Source organism: Ptychodera flava, chromosome 20 (genome assembly GCF_041260155.1).
Source record: "Ptychodera flava strain L36383 chromosome 20, AS_Pfla_20210202, whole genome shotgun sequence".
NCBI classification, from domain to species: Eukaryota; Metazoa; Hemichordata; class Enteropneusta; family Ptychoderidae; genus Ptychodera; species Ptychodera flava.
In genome coordinates, this window is record NC_091947.1 from 23,399,361 (window position 1) to 23,411,524 (window position 12,164).

Consider the following 12,164-nt stretch of genomic DNA (forward strand, 5'->3'; position numbering starts at 1 on the left):
ATCCGTCATCCGTCGTCCGTCAACAATTGCCTTCTCCTCTGAAACCGCAAGTCCAATTGCTTTGAAATTTTGTATGCAGTTCACTTGGGGTGACCTCACTTAAGCTTATTCAAATCGAGGTGAAATTTGCATATTTGTATTTTTGGAGACATTTTTGGTGTTTTAGGTAAAAAATCTTCTTCTCTGAAAGCGCTTGTCTGATTGCTTTGAAATTTGATATGCAGTTTACTTAGGGTGACTTCAGTCAGATTTGTTCAAATTGTGGTGAAATTTGCATATTTGTATTTTTAAGGCAATTTTTGTCATTTTGGTAACAAAATCTTTAAAAATCTTCTGCTTCAAAACTACCAGTCAGATAGCTTTGATATTTGGTACATATGTCCCTAGGGATGATCTATTTCAGATTTATTTTAATTGTGCAGAAATATGCAAATTTGAATTTTTAAGGCAATTTTTGCCATTTGTGGTCAAAAATGTATTTCTCAAAAAACACTGGTCTGATAGTTTTGAAATTCGGTATACAGGTTGCTATAGATGATCAAAGTAATATATATTGAATTCTGATGAAACTGTATTTTGTATTTTGGGGCAATTTTGCCATATTTGGTCAAAAAATGTCTTTCTCAAAAAGTACTGATCTGATAGCTTTGAAATTTGGTATATGGGTTTCTATAGATGAACTGAATTTGATCTTTTGAAATTATGATGAAATCTGCAATTTTTATTTTTGGGGGCAATTGTTGCCATTTTTGGTCAGAAAATTTTATTCTCAAAAAACTACTCATCAGATAGCTTTGGTTGACATGTTCTTAGGGATGATCCAATGTGATGTATTTAAAGTATGATGAAATCTTCAATTGTGTATTTTTGCAGCTATTTTAGCCACTTTTTTCTGGCCACTGCATTGAGCTATCAAAGATTTCCACCTTCTTCATCAACATGTGTCAAAAATAGTTATTCTCTACATAAACACAGCGGAGCTATATCGGCCGCTAGGTCGCTTGTTTAATATGCAAATGAGTGTTAATTAACTTGACACTGCTTAATGCTTAGTGGGACACTTAGATATCCATCATATCAACATTAACACGTTTCATGAAATTTATTGCTGTAATTGGAGTAATATCACTAATTACAAAGTTCATTAATATGCAATATCTGTAATATGCAATATCAATATCTGTACCAGATTTCACTGAATTGGGTGCCGTAATTTCAGAGTTATATACCTAAATACATACTTGATTAAATATGCAAATGAGCCCTTAATTAATTTCACACTACTAAATGCTAAATACACCACAGTTAGATATCAGTCAGATCAGTGTCTGCAGCAGATTTTGTCTGCATTGTAGGATTATAAACTGTTTTGACAATTATGCATTCAAGAATGATGAAATAACATTTAGTAGGTGAATGCTAATGTAATACTTTTTTCAACCACCTGTCCACTGGACAAATAAAAATAAAAAGTACCTGTCCCAGTCAAAAAATTGCCTGTCCACAAAATATTCTGTTTCTTAAAAAACGTGCCAAATTGAACAAAGACAAACAGTCTAAGAAATTTTAAGTTATTTGGTATAACACCTCTCAATCTCGAATTTTTATGATAGCTGATACTACCGGGAAAATGTTAATTATGTTGAGTGACACTGTTCATTGTTGTTAATCAGGCGCCCTCAATTGTGTGATTTTGAATATTCAAATTGCGGCATCCTATCAACAGTGTGATGTGATCTTCAATCTTTATAGGGGGTCTTTAGCTCCCTCACCTACGATTACCAGTGAAAAATATTCAAAAACCTTCTTCTCAAGAACCATCGCACCATCTGAACTGAAATTTTGCACATATTATCATTAAAGTAAGTACGTTCAAGTTTGCGAAAGGCATATGGATCGGTCACGTGGTTTGATCGCCATATTGGATTTTCAAAAAATACCAATTTAATCTTTAAAAATCTTCTTCTCAAGAACCAATGCACCGTTTGAACTGAAATTTGACTCATATTATCCTTGGTGTTGGGAAAACATTTCAATCGGTCACGTGGTTGTAGGCCATATTGGTTTTTGCGAAAACCTTTTAATAATATTCAAAAATCTTCTCCAGAACCATCCCACCATTTGAACTGAAATTCTATTCATATCACCCTTTGTATGAGTATTGTCAAGTTTGTGAAAGGCATATGGATCGGTCACGTGATTTGGTGGCCATATTGGATTTCACAAAAACCTATAATAACCATGAGATGATATTAAAAATTCTTCTTTATAAGAACCAAAAGACCATTTAAGCTCAAAATTTGTACAATCATCACTGCAAGTACTTTCAAACATGGCAACCGCTTGGTGTATTGCAAGCATGATTTTAGGTCATTGATATTTGCAAATAAAATCACGTGCAGTCACATGACCTTGGCCGCCAAATTTGATTTTTGAGAAATAACAATTTAATCTTTAAAAATCTCTCCAGAACCAACACAATGATTGAACAGAAATTTTACTTGTATTATTCTTGGTGTAATCACTTTCAAGTTGCAAAAGGCATATGGATCGCTCACATAGGTTTGATGATACATTGAATTGAAAACTAGCTGTATTGTATGAGAAATACCGATTTAATTGTTGACAGTGCTTTTGCACGCCAGGGCAGAACAACCAGGGTCGACGCACAGCTGTTATGTCTGTGAAAGTCAAGGATCATAACTGAAGCTATTTGAAAGGCAATTTAAAGCCCAGGTTTTTGGCTAATGGTGCTCTGCAAAATAGCGAAATGGCGAAATGACGATTTCTTTCAAAATGCAAAATGCAAAATAAAGATACTACACGTAGAGAAATTACCTGCCACCTAGAGTATGCTTTATAACGATGTTAAGCCAAAATACCGGTTGCACACTGCAATCTGCACGATGGATTCCAAAACCTATGTGTATGCCGTGCAGGTTGGAAATTTATAAGAAAATCTGCTGAGTTTCATCTGAATAAAGTCAAATCCAGTGAATCTGCACATGTTTTGATTCTGAACATCAAAGTTTAGCACTGAAAGTATGATAAATTCGGCCAAATCGCATGATTGCGACCCAGACGTTGACAGCGCACAAAACCACGTATACCTTGAGGCTTAGGGACAGACCATTAGATCTTGGGAGGGGTTGGTCATGATCGAATTGTGAAAAAAAACATTTTTGTACAACTGAAAATTTCAAATTTTAATTTTTTTCAAATGAGAATAGATGTGCAAATTATTTTTCTGAGTCTTGCAGATTTATTTTACTCAATTGTGTTCTAAATATTTTGTTTATTTTGCAATGTAGTGTGAAGAATTTCCCCCAAAACTTTCTGTTCTGAATTTTTTTCCGTTTCTGACCACCCCCTCCCAATATCTAAAGGTTCGTCCCTTAGATCTCTTGTACCAAGATAAAAATGTTTTGCGTAAGCGTGCACGCGTACACGTAGTTTGGCAGGAGTATGTGATAAAACGGCGGCCAAACAAATAAACTAAACCGATGATGGTATCATTGCAAATCAGTGCCTTTTCTACTCTTTTTTTTTTGACTGACACAGGGTAGAAAAATGTGACCAAGTTGTGACCTGGATGACACCAAATCGGCCAGTTACTCTCTATATTTTCAGGGTTTATTTCCGTTACTCAATCTCTCTCTTTCTCTATTTTCATGGTTTAATTTCTTTATTTCTCCCTTTTGCTACAACAAAAAAAAATCGCCATTTCGCCGAATGTTATAACAGCGCCCCCTAGTGGTTGCAGAAAATGCTTATATTAAAAAAAGACACGTTAATGCTAAAATACAGCCATTATCTTTATACTGCAAAACACATGCCAATAATAAAGTTGTTGTGGTCCAAATACTTTTCATGTGACAGAAAATGACTTGGTCAGTTTGGAAAAAACATATGCCAACTGTTTGTTCAGTTACTCGAAACTGATTCTGATTCCGAGGCCAATTTCAGCGATGTGCAACATGGCCTTTTCAGGTAATGTTGTACTAGTATGAGTAGGAGACGATTATAAAGCATACTCTAGGTGGCAGGTAATTTCTCTGTGTGTAATTTCTTTATTTCTTCATTTTTCTATTTGGAAAAAATCGTGATTTCGCCATTTCCTCATTTTGCCATTTCGCAGATTACCATTAGGCCAGGTTTTTGATGCATCTATTTTATCTCATAGTTGGTATACCAGTTTACCGAAAATGCACTCTGGGACCGCTCCCAGATTGGGGTTTTCAGCCATCTGGGACCAGTCCCAGACAATGTTTTTTGGCCATCTGGGACCGGTGCCAGACCAAGTTTTTTTGCTATCCAGGACTGATCTCAGACATGTTTTTTAAAATAAAGGGACAGACTGGCTTCTGGCTGTCACACATTGACCGTTACATTTATGTTGTTCTGTGAACTTTTCTAAATAGATTAAATGTATCCTGTTGGTGGTTTATTTTATGGAATGACATAGTGTGTTTCAGTAGAAATACTGGTACTCCTACATATACCCATTTATTTTAGCAACACGTTTGATTGCTTCATTATTCATGGTGTTTGTGCATAATTGTTAAATAAAGACTTTGGCTGTTTCTTTCTTTATGAATTGTCCCCTATATATTGTTTCATTTTGACCATCTGTATAATGAAGTGAACTGTATTCAGATATGCTTTCCCACTCATGCACCAACTTTTTTGCTATAAATATTGTATAAAGAACTAGGAACTAGTGGTGGGGTTTTTGGGACCTTTTCCTTGAAGCATGGTGTTACAAATCTTGCTTGTACCGCCTTGCATGAAGCAAGATTTACAGCAGGTTGTTAAAACAGATCTAGAGCTCCTTGTACAGTGGTGGGAGATGCCATTGTGGAGTCTGTGTTTGGCTGGATGGATATATTTGCATATGTTGCAGTAAATATCTATTTACTAAGTATTTACTATAGATATTATTCCCAAATACCGTACTCGTCCGAGTATAAGCTCCTGTCCGTCTATAAGCCCCTACTGATTTCAGAGGATTTTTGAAAATGCATTACATCCGTGTATAAGCCCCTACCCTAGTGTAACTCAAAGACAGAAAGGTTAGGAAAGTATATTTGGTCATTATACTTGGTAAAACTACTTTTAGATAATAAAGAAACTATTAAAGATGTTAAAACAACATTTACGGGAAACTGGAGTTCCCTTGACAGCATCATAAGGAAAATGACACATTTCTCCAGTACTTTCTTGATTCTTTGACCCTGCTCACCCATGTCGCCTAAATGGAATAGTCTCACTCACGTCCGCCATTGTTTATTTTCATTCACAACCATGTTTTCATCCTCTAAACATGCAGTTTCTTTTGTTTGAAGCAATTATCCTTTCATTTGTGATTAGACTTTTTCCTGGTGACAATTGCAATTTTCACTGCTATGTTGTTGTTTTCACAAGATGTAGACAGTTTGATACTGTAATATTGAGTTGCCTTTCTGTGTAGGCAATTGTAGGTTGTTCTTCGTTCACTGAGAGAAGGAAATACGAGTGACATAATGACTGTATCACCACGAGTCAAAGGGGAGTGGTGACATGGTCATTATGTCACGAGTATTTTCCGAGCTGAACGAAGAAAAATTAGGGAATTTTATCTAAGTACTTATTACATACAAAAATAAATATATTCAGGTGCTGTTCATGTTGACCACTGTAAACTTCAAGTCATGGGTTTCAAGAGAGGCACATCTATAGAAACATTGGAACTTTATTTTGGGAGCCTGAAGAAATCTGGTGGAGGTCCAGTGTTACAGTCTAAAATGATAGATGATGGAACATTTGTGATTACATCAAAGGGTCCTCAGTCTCCGATGATGATGATGATGATTATTCAATAATGCACCCCCTCCCGGCCCATAATGGACGAAAGCAAACTTTGCACGACATAATGTACGAGGCAAAGCCGAGTACATTATGGAGTGCAAAGTTTGCTTGAGTCCATTATGGGCCGGGATGGGGGCATTATTGCTATTATTTTATAGTTTTGGCAATGCCAGTGAATTTGTAGTTGTAGATCGAAAACGAATAAAAAGAAATTTAAACTGAGTTTGAAGCCAGTGAGCGTCGTCCAGCATGATCGGCCCTGACTCTGTACATATTACATGCACTCCACAACACTGCACAGTGCACTGCACTGAACACGCGTTCAGCACAAAAAATGACCAGCACTTTCACGGTTCATTTTGAATAGAAAAACAATGTATTTTCGAAGGAAATGAAATGTAACTGCATCCCTACCGTCTATATCAAACTTGAAACATCACCTTTAAATATCATGCCATTCAAAAAGCTGACACGGTGAAATACCAGAGATGAAGAAAACAGAATGTTCATGCATCGCAGCATGATCAGCGAGCTGCATGCCATATGGTATCAGCTGATCAATACGATCATTATTATGTCGCTAGTCGTACAGCATTCATTGCAAACGATGTCAACAGAGTTCAACATTGTTATTCAAATGTTTATATTTCAATGATAATTGTGTCTATAAATTTAATTTTCGATGGCTTCTTGAGAAGAGCTATTTATTTCGGCGAACAACAGAACTAACGTAAACGGGTGCTTGAAAGGTACAGTTGACAAACATACTTGAAAGTTTCGGTACCGTCGCGATATCGAGAACAAGGCAAGGTAAAATCACAGACATGGAGAAAAAAACGATGAATGAAAGTTGTCTCCGTTTACAGTCAGTGCATCAGAATTAGGTGGCGGAGATGTTAGATCAACGGAGAGTCAACGGTCGTCATGATTGTTGGTAGTAGCTGACCTTGGACCGAGACTTTGAATGGCTCCGTAGTATATCCGTAGACAATTCCGGTCAAGGTTGATGACAGCAAGCTGCCGTTAATGTTGGTCGTTTACGGCTGGTTCGAGTAGCCTAGCTTTCATGCTAGCATCGTTTACATGGCCTCTGACATACATAATATGCCATGTGTCAAACGTCCCAGTATCGTCTAGGAGTTTGCAAACGTACTGAGTTCTGTTTTACTACGGTTGTGGAGGGACCTTAGTATACGGCAATGAAGCGAACCATGTTGTCAACAAACGTGGTAGTACAATCAGCGTATCGGACGGGAACTGCATGCTGAGCGCCAGCCAGACAAACGACAAATGCGTGCGTGAGGACTCAAAAAATGCGATAAATCGTTCAGTAAACATTATTGTGCACCATTATCAAGATTTATGGTTTTGAGTATTACATGGTTTTTCCGATACTTTCCCTCCTTTTAAATGCGCAGTCCTTTTTTCGTTTTCCAAAACAAAACTTGCTCGCTGTGGGGCCGCAATGCTGAATAATGGAATACATAATGAGTAATAATGTTTAGGTATGACGTAACAAAATTCACTGGTATTGACAAAGCTATAAGATAATAAATATTTAAAAATGAAAAATATAAAATATATTTGTACTCAGTAAATTTGTTGTTGTGTTACTATTATTGTTGTTCCTGATAGTATTTGCAGAAAAGAACAAAGTATGCGCTGCAAAATTCAATACAGCCTAACTATTCTGTGCAAAATTCAATACAGCCTAACTATAGTTAGGCTGTATTGAATTTTACAGCGCATACTTTGTTCTTTTCTGCAAATACGATCAACAACAACAACAATAATAACAAATTTACTGAGTACAAATATAGTTTTATTTTTCTTCATTTTTAAATATTCAATCATCATTAACATCATCATCAGGGACTGAAGACCCTATGATTACATTTGACAATTCTGAAGGTAAATATGCATACCTATTTAATGAATTGTGATTAACTAGCATTGTTGAGTTACATTGCACAATATTCAAGCTAAGATGCTATTTTCTTCATAGCTATGTCTGATACACCATCCTTATTTGCTCATGTGGGATAAATATATTTGTGATATTTTGCAGATAGTATTATTAAGAAGTACAAAATATCAATTCTTCAATCAATATCGTCTTGCTCTATCAATCAAACATGTTTTGTTTCTTGGACCCTAGTTCTGCGATCTTTTAATTTAAAGACCTCCCATCTACATAATCCCTATACTCTAGACACCTCTTAAATTCAACAATTTGTCTACTTCTGCTTAAATCCATTAAATTGTTGGTTTGCTATGGATGTTCCTGTAAGAATCGCTTGGCTGCAACTGTTTTTGCAGTGACACATTAAATACATTGCTTAATTAGAATCAAAGAGTATTATTTAGTCTCATGTTTTAGTCAAACTATCCAGATCATTGCTGGCTTCAAGGCTGTACTTGATTTGCATTCAGTGCCATGAGCTGCCACTTGAAATCAAAGGGTTGTTAGATCTTGCCATGAGCATTAACATTCTATTGAGTGCATTTAAATCTTTAATTGAAAAAACAAAAATAATCATTTAAACTCAGTTCATTCTGTTTTTTTTTCCGTTTCAAGTAGACTTTACTCTGCGGATAAGACAATGTATATTATATTACCATGCACTGTTCATTGCGTTTAAATTGGTCGAGCTGATACACAATAATGGTCTGTTTTCATGCCCGTGAATATGAATAATATCGTAAACTTAGTAACTTTATGGCTAAAACGAAAATTGTGATTTGTACAAAGATATAATCAACCACAAAATAAAATGGAGCACTTGTGGGCCAAGTTTAGACGCTTTTTTTCAAAAACATCTCCTGATATGCAAAATTTTCACAGTGCACGCACTACTCACTGACAGGTTCTGGGACCCCGTTGTTGTTCGCACGAGAAATTTTTGTAAATTTGATGGTTTTTTCGGGTTCGTTGGTAATGTAATTGAAATAACAGACTCCACGCTGACCACTAACATTTATTTATGGGCGGGGGCGAGAGGAAAGCCAAAATAACGGGCTCAGCAAGCCTCGCCAGTTAAATTTTGGCTTTCCTCTCGCCCTTGTCCATAAATAAACGTTAATGGTTAGTGTGTCGTCAGTTATTTCTATAATAATACAAAGTCATTTTCTGAGCATAAAGATTGCAAAGTGCGCTATCAATCAAACATGTTTGTTTCTTGGACCCCAGTTCTGCGATCTTTTAATTTTAAAAGACCTCCAATCTACATAATCCCTCCACTCTCTAGACAATATAGATATGGTATATATAACAGTTTTCACTGAGGTCTGTTGGACACCATTGGCCAGAGGGCCAAACGGTTTTCTATGTCTGTACAGTGTCTGTCTGTCTGTCCATCTGTCTGCAGACAGATTTTGTACCAGTCATAGCTTAATAACCATTGGTCAGAATATCATGCAATTTAATTTAGTACATAGCATCAATATGGAATGAACTAGATCTGATCAGATTTGTGTTTTTGGTCTGCATAATACGGCTAGTTTTCAATCGAGTTCGAACTCACAACGTACGGTACCTAATCTGGCGGAGAAAGCCACAGAGAAAACCACTCGGCCAAATCCTAAGTAACAGTCATTGGCATAATGAATGAATTTGTGCATTAGGCTATATCTCAAGAATTACTGTATCAAAATAACTATGATGCAAGTACTCAAACTGTTCTATGGTCTTGCTATGCTAAATATTTGGTGGGCATATCTTACAGACTATAAGCTAATTTGCATATTTAATGAATTTGTAATTAGGCTAAACACTGAATGGTTATACTTCAAAAGTTTAAACAGGTATCATTGAAATATGGATCATTTCAAAAACAAAGGAAAGAAAGACTTGGCAATTAAATTGAGGCCACCTAGTGTAGGCAATGCTCAAAATTTGATGAAAGACAGGTCATAAATAGTTCATTTGCATATTTATAAGTGGCCCACTGTATGTAGGCCATAAAGCTAAAGCTGAACAAGTACAACATTGATGAGTGACATGTGTTCACCTCAAACATTATATGCATGATGATGTTCTCCACAGCGTAGAAAAACAGATGGGTGGCCAATTTACAAAATTGTGCATAATTGGTATATCTTTTGTTGTGAAAATTTATCTTTTGTATTGTAATTAACATATGAATAGAATGCTCCAAAAACAGAGGGGTGACCCACCCCTCAAACCCCCCTCTGGAGAACCTTGAAACATTAAGTTTATGTATAGCATACACAAATATATACACCCTCCATATATTTCATCTCCATACCATGTTTCTAATAAATGCCTTTTGGCACATGGTATACAGGTCATTATCATAATGTTAAAATTATCATTATCAAACAAGTCGAGTTGCATCAGCTTACAACCTATTTGTTCCTTTTTACCTTCAGTGGCAGAACGTGTTCTCAGCAAAAAAGACCATAACTGGGAAGGTTCAACATTGACTGTGCAACAATTGTGTCTCCTGAGAATAAAAAAGGTACTTACTTTAAAGTCCCTCCTTTTCACTTATTAAGTGGGTCAATATTTCAGTACAGTATTCAGAATGGATCAGCATCCACATTAAGCCTCTATGTTAGCAGTGTACAATGCTGATTGTAGTTGTTGATTTGGAAGTTTAATTTGGCTATACAAAAATTGTTTAAATTGTTAGAGCTCAGAATATAAATGACTCATATTATTATTATTATTATTTCTTAGAAGCGCACTACACTACGTCTTAGTGCTCTGAACAAAAGTAAATAATTACAGATCACAAATAGACTCTATGACAATTTCTCTTAAAACAAGTTTTAAGTAGTGTTTGAAAGATGCAATCAAGCAATCGAAATAAAATTGTGATGACGCTGAACTTGGCTGCCTTTATATGTGTTTTTTTTCTCCAAACAGCATGTTTCATGCAGGCATACAATAGTTAATGTAAGTTGTTGACTATTTGTAAGTAATAGAAATGTGAATAGATTAACTGAATAATGCTGTTTTTCCACTAGTAAATTCCAAACCTTGAGTTGGGGTATTCTTTGCAAAGGTCACAGTTTAATGCCATCATCTTTTACCTTTTTATACAAGTGTCAAGTGCTGTTCAAATTGACCCCTGTAATCTTCAAGTGACTGGATTCAAGAAAGGAACATCCACAGAAACATTAGAACTGTATTTTGAGAGCGAGAAGAAATCTGGAGGAGGCCCACTGGTAGAGAGTGAAATGAGAGACGATGGTACTTTTGTGATTAAATTTGAAAGCTCTGAAGGTAAGAAGGCATACTAGTAAGTGATACATAGATCATTGCATTTAGTCGTAATTGGATTTTTCTTGTACAAAGCTCCTCATTGCTTAAAATGATCCCAAAATCTACAAGCATATTTACTTTTGCATATGTTAGGTGCTAAGTTTTCATTTTCGATCAAAATATAATTTCCTCAATACAGTTTGTCAAACAGTTTTCAAGTTTTATATGTAGCTATTCAGAAAATCCCTTCCTTAGTCTTTTTAAAATAAATGTAAAATTTGCACTTTGAAATTTTTAGAATATTTTTCTAAATTTTGCTTATTTTCATTTTTTCATCTGAAATTGTTTTTCTTATAGACAAAATTGGGTTATAAATTGCAAGGGATGATCACATTGAGTTTGAAAACGTGATAAAATTTCTATATGCAAATATTTGGTGCAAGCTTTCTCATTTTTGATCAAAATGTTGTTTCTCTTTAACACCAGTCCAACAGCTTTTCAATTCTCCATGAACCCTCTCAGAGATTCCCAAATGTAGTTAAGTTTGATTGGGACAATATGCTTATTTCCTAGAATATCAGCAAAGCTATATTAATGGCCATTGGCCACTTGTTGTATTTTCTGTTATGCCCATTTCATAGTAAATTTCAGGTGCTTAGGCAATTTGCAAAACAGATCAATCTAAAAGTTGTCTAAGACTTCATTAGATATTACCATGCTGCAATTATGTACCTGTATCTTTAAATGCATGGTACTGACACAAAGTAAAATATGGTGCCATCGCATCATTTTAGAATCAAGACATATCTTTGTGTCTGTAAGCCAGAACTTATTTCACATTCATGGCCACCAAACTACCCTGTGATTATCAAGAGTGAGATATTGCTATGAGTAAATATGTGGATTGCAATTTGAAAGACCCATTTTGATTGACAAACACAAACAACCAAACTTTGCTTTGTTTCTGTTTTTCTTTAGGACTGTTCCATTTAAAGTAGACTTTACGTTTATACCACACATTTGAATAATAGATACTTACACAAAGTCATTATATTAGCATTATAGTCAAACATGACTCATGTTGTTC

At 35.5% G+C, this 12,164-nt stretch overlaps 1 protein-coding gene across 2 annotated transcripts in view; it reads left to right on the forward strand.

The window, feature by feature from the left end:
• The window catches only part of LOC139120345 (protein mono-ADP-ribosyltransferase PARP14-like), a 259,128-nt gene that overhangs the window by 184,947 nt on the left and 62,017 nt on the right, over positions 1–12,164 (forward strand). Inside the window, exons 3-5 of one of the 2 annotated variants that reach the window (XM_070684683.1) lie at positions 5,656–5,820; positions 10,240–10,328; positions 10,919–11,098. The exons of the other annotated variant lie outside the window; for it this stretch is intronic. The gene's annotated coding sequence lies outside the window, so the exon portion shown is untranslated. The remainder of the gene's footprint in view (positions 1–5,655; positions 5,821–10,239; positions 10,329–10,918; positions 11,099–12,164) is intronic. 2 annotated transcript variants of the gene reach the window in all.